This window comes from Carcharhinus amblyrhynchos, chromosome 2 (genome assembly GCF_965287045.1).
Source record: "Carcharhinus amblyrhynchos chromosome 2, sCarAmb.v2.hapA, whole genome shotgun sequence".
In the NCBI taxonomy this organism is placed as follows: domain Eukaryota; kingdom Metazoa; phylum Chordata; class Chondrichthyes; order Carcharhiniformes; family Carcharhinidae; genus Carcharhinus; species Carcharhinus amblyrhynchos.
The window spans coordinates 44,563,961-44,570,213 of NC_137325.1; the positions used below are offsets into that span (position 1 = coordinate 44,563,961).

Genomic DNA, 6,253 nt, shown 5'->3' on the forward strand with positions numbered 1-6,253 from the left:
AAGCGTGGCATGAATGACACTCCTAGCATTTTTAGAAATTATTTTAGAGTGTGTTGTATTATGCAGAACATATTTGTTTATTCAAGACTCTAATTTTTTGTACCTCAATTGATAAAACATATCCAGGTCTTATTTCACTCTCCCATTTCATTGGCAACCCTCCGCTGACTTTTTATTTTTCATTTCTCTTTTGCAGGCTTTTTTCTCTCTATTAGACCTGTTTTTTTGTTAGGCTGTACAGAACAAATTATTTAGCAAGAGATTTTAACTTGGTATAATGAAAACCCAGGCAATAAACTTCATTAAAAATAAGTGATCTCTGCCCTGCTGATTTTCTGGCATCATTTTGATTCAATTACAGGAAATGCAACTGATCGACAAAATAAGCTTTTAACACCATGTGCTCCAACTGGAACCAGACACTTGAGCACAATAGCTTCATTGTTGAAGCACTGACCTACATAACGAACAATGCCGGGCAGTGAAACTGGAGCACAATGCTCCCGGAAAGCTGGAAAGGCAATGATATCTCAAAAGCCACCAGTTGACAGGTGAACTGTGTTAGTGTGGGGCGTAAATAAACTCAAACGGATTGAGATTAAGAAATGTTCACACTAATCATATTTTGTTCATCTGGCGACTTAAGCAAGTAAGCAATATATTGTAATCAATCAGTCCGGAAATTTCTAAAATGTAAGACAGTGATCCAGGTCCAGTGTTTACCAAAGGATGGGGAGGAAGCAGGGGGTGATAAGTAATACCCAGAAAATGGAAATACAGGGGATTGTTAGGTCCTGCAAATGTAATAGCATGATTGTGTTTAAATAGTTCCTTTACTTTCTGATTGATAACCAATTAGATTAGCGGCTAGCTGACTGCTCAGCAGGAAGCCTTGTGGTTCATTGCCATAAACATGGATTGGAGAGATTACAACAGGAATGGACGTGATTGTACAAGAGACCCATGGGGTTGAACAGATCATGCAGGGGAAAAGTTGTGTGGGGACTGGGGTGACATGATGGCATGCTGGGTGTGGCATGGTGGTTAGTAGTGAATATAATCCTAATAGAGTTGGTCTCTTTTCATATGACAGACCTGTCAGCTCAGGAATCAGCCTGGTAAACCTTTGCTGTACTCTCTGTATAGCAAGGACATTCTTCTTCAGATAAGGACACCAAAACTGCACACAGTATTCCAGGTGTTGTCTCACCAACACCCTATACAATTGCAGCAAAACATTCCTATCCATACTCAAATCCTCTCACTATGAAGATCAACATGCCACTTGCCTTCTTTACTGCCAGCTATACCTGCATGCTTACTTTCAGCGTCTGATGCACGAGGACTCCAAAGTATCACTGAGTATCCACGTCTCTCAATTTACTCCCATTCAAGTGATAATCTGTCTTCCTATGATTGCTACAAAAGTGGATAACCTCACATTTATCCACATGCAGATGCCCACACATTCAGCCTTTCCAAACCTCACAGAGGCAATTCTGCGTCCTCCTCATAGTTCACCCTCCCTCCCAACTTTGTATCATCTGCAAATTTGGAGATAATACATTCAGTTCTCGCTTCCAAAACATTAGTGTATAATGTGAATAGTTGGAGTCTGGAATGGGGTTTGGAAACCATCAGGGGTTTTGCTTACAGGATCTTAGCGCAGATCTTTACAGAACCCGACTAGTCACTGACTGCCAATTTTATGCCAACTCTTTGGTTCCTATCTGCTAACCAGCTTTCTATCAATCTCACGATATTACCTGCAATCCCGTGTGCTTCAACTTTACATAATAGCCTTTAGGTGAGACCTTGTCAAAAACCACAGTTTAATAAGTCTAATAAACCACATGCACTGGTTCTCCTCAGTCAACTCTACTAGTTACATCCTCAATAAACTTCCAATAGATTTGTCAAGCGTTATCTCCCTTATGTAAATCCACGATGACTTTGTCTGATTATACCACTGCCTTCCAAATACTGAGTTATGAAATCCTTGATAATAGACTCCAGCAACTTCCCCGATACCAATGTTAGGTTCAATGGCCTCTTGTTCCCTGTTTTCTCTCTGCCTCCGTTTTGAATAGTGGGCTTACATTAGTTACCCTCCAATCTGTAGGAACTATTTCAGAGTCTACAGAATTTTGGAAACTAACCACCAATGGATTTACGATACCAGAACCACTTCCTCAAGTACTTTAGGATAAAGATTATCAGGACCTGGAGATCTATCCACCTTCAATTCTATCAATTTCCCCAAAACCACTTCTCTACTAATGCTGATTTCCTTCAGGTCCTCATTAAAAAATGTTTCTCTCAGCACTTCTCATAAATTATTAATGTCTTTCTTTATGAAGCAAAGTACAAATTTAATTCCTCAGCCATTTTTTAATTCCCCATTATGAATTTTCTCATTTCTGGCTGTAAGGGGCCTACATTCATTTTTGTCAATCTTTTTCTCTTTTTATTTACCTATAGAAATTTTTACAGTCAGTTTTTATGTTCCCTGGTAATTCACTTTCATACTCCATTTTTACCTTCTTAGTCAGTCCCTTGGTCCTTCTTTGCTCAATTTTAAACTGCTCGCAGTCCTCAGGCCTATTGCCTTTTCTTGCCAATTTGTATGCTTCTTCCTTGAATCTGATACTATCTCTAACTTTCCTTGTAAGCCATGGTTTGGCCACAATTCCCTTATCACTCTTGTGTCAATCAGGAAAAAGGAATAAACAACTCCTGGAGTTCACCTGTTCATTTTTTTAAATGCCTGCCGTTATTTGTCCACTGTCTTCCCTTTCAGTAATGTTTCCCAGTCCATCATGGCCAATTCATGCCTCATACCTTCATTGAGATTCAGGACCTTGGTCTCAGAATCAACTACATCACTCTCCACCTTGACAAAGAATTCTATCATATTTTGGTCACTTATAGGTTGAGGGAGCTGGGACTCTTCTCCCTGGAGAGACAAAGGTTGAGAGGCGGCCTGATAGAGGTTTATAAGATGTTGAGAGGAATAGATAAGGTGGATTCTCAGAGGCTATTTCCCAGGGCTGAAATGGTCGCTACGAGAGGACACAGATTTAAGGTGTAGGGAAGCAAGTACAGAGGAGATGTTAGGGGTAAGTTTTTCACTCAGAGGGTGGTGAGTGAATGGAATTGGCTGCCGTTGGTGGTGTTGGAGGCGAACTCGCTGGGGTCTTTTAAAAGACTCCTGGATGAGTATATGGGATCTAATGGGATTGGGGGTTATAGATAGGTCTATGACTTAGTAGGTATAGAAGTGATCTGCGCAACTAGTGGGCCGAAGGGCCTGTTTGTGCTGTAGTGTTCTATGTTCTATCCCCAAGTATTCTCTCACAACTAGATTGGCAATTAATCCTTTCCAATGCACAAAACCCGGTCCAAGATGGCCTGCCCCCTTGTTGGTTCCTCAAAATATTACTCCAGAAAACCATCCTGTACTTCAGGAATTCCTCCTCTATTGTACTGTGACTAATTTGACTCTCCCAATCTATATACAGATGAATTCACCCCATAATCACAGATGTTCCTTTAACACATGCATCTACGATTTCCTGTCCAATGCTTTTCCCAACATTACCACTACAGTTTGTTCGTCTGTATACCACCCCTACCGATGTTTTTTGCCTCTTGTTTGTTAACGCAACTCATACAGATTCCGCATCATCTATGCCAATATATTTCCTCAGTATCATATCAGTATCATTTTTAATCAACAATGCAACTCCACCACCTTTTTCTTTCCATCTGTCCTTCCTAAACACTGAATACCCTTCAACGTTTATTTCCCATCCTTGCTCATCTTGGAGCCATGTCTCCACAATGCCAATTATATCATATCCCTTCACATCTATCTGTGTAACTAATTTATCTATTTTGTTTCAAATACTCTGAGCATTCAGTTAGAAATCCTTATGGGAGAAATCCTGCTAGGGGAGAGATCTTGCGGGGAGAGATCCTGTGGGGAAAGATCCTGCAGGGAGAGGGGAAATTCCCTACCCAAGTGTCATACAATTATTCCCATTGAGACATGTTTACTGTTTTCCTCCCTTAGCCTCTTACCAAGTGACTTCTCATTCCCAGTACATTCTTAATTCTTCATACTGGCTCACCTCTGAGTTTACTGCCCTTCCATCCTCTCTGAATCCTTCTCCCCATGTAAGCTCTCCAACCCAATTTCATGACCACCTGTTTGACCTTGCCATGTCCCATGCCATGGCCACTTCTGTTGTGCTGATCACAGATAAGGCTCTCTGATCTGTTCTTGCATCACTCTTAACCCACATTTCCCTTAGTCCTCCTAACGCTGCTTTCTTCTGTGTCAATTCATAGAACAAATTCTCTCCCAATTCACTTTGGCCCAATTTGTCCAAGCTGCCCCTTTTTTTAACCACTAAGCTAGTCCCAGTTGCCTTCATTTGGGCCCTATCCCTCTATACCCATGTAACTACGTAAATGCTTTTTAAAAGATAAAATTGCACACGTCTCTACTACTACATCTGGCAGCTTGTTCCAGACACTCACCATCCTCTGTGTGAAAAAAATGCCCCTCTGGACCCTTTTGTATCTCTCCCCTCTCACCTTATACCTATAGGTTTCCTCTACCTTTGGAAAAAGATGTTGACTATCTAGCTGATCTATGCCCCTCATTATTTTATAGAACTCCATAAGATCACCCCTAAGTCTCTGACTTCCAGGGAAAAAAGTCCCAGTTTATCCAACCTCTCCTTATAACTCAAACCATTAACTCCTGAAGGCATTCTAGTAAATCTTTTCTGCACTCCTTCTAATTTAATAATATCCTTTTTGTAATAGGGTGACCAGAACTGTACACAGTATTCCAAGTGTGACTTTACTAATGTCTTGTACAACTTCAATAAGGTGCCCCAACTCCCTTCTAATTCTGGCCTCTTGAGTATTCTTGATTTTAATCACGCCAAGCTCTGGAATTTATTCCCTCAACCTCTTAATTCTATCTCTCATTCTTCCTTCAATATGTTCCTTAGTATCTACTGCCTTGACCAAGCATTTGGTCATTTGTCCTAATATCTCCTTATTTGGCACAGTGCCAAATTTTGATTTATAATTCTCCTCTGAGGTGCATCAGGATGTTTTATGTCCTTAAAGGCATTGTGTAAACAAAGTGATATTGTTGTGGGGGAAGATAACATGCCACGGCAAGAGATCATGGACATGATTTTCCTGGCCACTGCGCTGCCCGAGTAGCACAGGAAGTCGGGAAATATCAGCAGGAGGACTCTGGCGAAAGTCACGACCAATGTCCAGCTGATCACAACTTTCCCAGGCCGTTTCAATAAACATAACCAGCCTCGCACCAGAAATCAGCGCAAAGCTGATTACAGTGTGGAGATTGCCATTTTCATATCATTAATTAGCTGGGACAGCATCATCTGAGCTTGCTAATGTTTTTGCTCCAGCTGAAGAGGTTTCCAACAGCAGGGAATAAAACTGGTCTATATCAATGGGGACCAGGCATGGCTACCCTGCGAATAGGGACAGAAGTCATTGAGGCCTCTCCTGGGAGGTGGAGGGCAGGGGAGTATCTTCTGGGCAGTGCCAGACTGGTGCTACTAGCCTGGCACCCTGACATTCCCAGCCTGGTACCCTGGCACTGCCTATCAGGCACTCTGGTGTTGCCTGTCGGGTACCAGGAGTGGCTCCTTCTGCACTGTAGGGATTCTATGTTTTTTTTATTTTTAAACTTTATTCCAATTCAATCCAATCAAATCAAATCCAATTCAGAGTCCCAACAGGTCGGGACATTACCGATCCAAGCTGACAAGACAGGGCACTTACCTCCAATCTTGGGCTTGATCTACATGATCCAAGCTGATTGGAGTAGGTATAGCTCCTCCTCCAGGGCTTGATCTCATTTGCATCTTAGCCAAAAGGCCGAGATGCCGCTTGAAAAAATTGCTTCTAATGAAGCTAAAATGTAACCTAATGACTTCAACCAAATACAGCATGTCGATACTACACTTGATCTTAGCCAAAAGGCTGAGAAGCGAAATTCATTCATGCGGCAGAGTGAGTGGCTTTCCTGTAACTCTAATTCGACTTTTCATCCATTGATTGTGAGAAATGTTGTGCTACTATTGCTTAATGCATAATTGTTCAAGTTACTGGGTAATAAAGAGCCTCCAAACAAACTTCACACCTGTACTCATGAATAAAATTTGGGGAAATCAAAATTGGTTTCTTATGGGGCCAA

General features: G+C 41.5%; 1 non-coding gene across 1 annotated transcript; it reads right to left on the reverse strand.

Annotated features, from left to right (window-relative positions):
* Nucleotides 1–5,852: 5,852 nt before the first annotated feature.
* On the reverse strand, nt 5,853–6,051 carry LOC145361877 (U2 spliceosomal RNA). Its single transcript, XR_013889886.1, has one exon. It is a non-coding gene; the product is annotated as a U2 spliceosomal RNA (small nuclear RNA).
* Nucleotides 6,052–6,253: the final 202 nt, after the last annotated feature.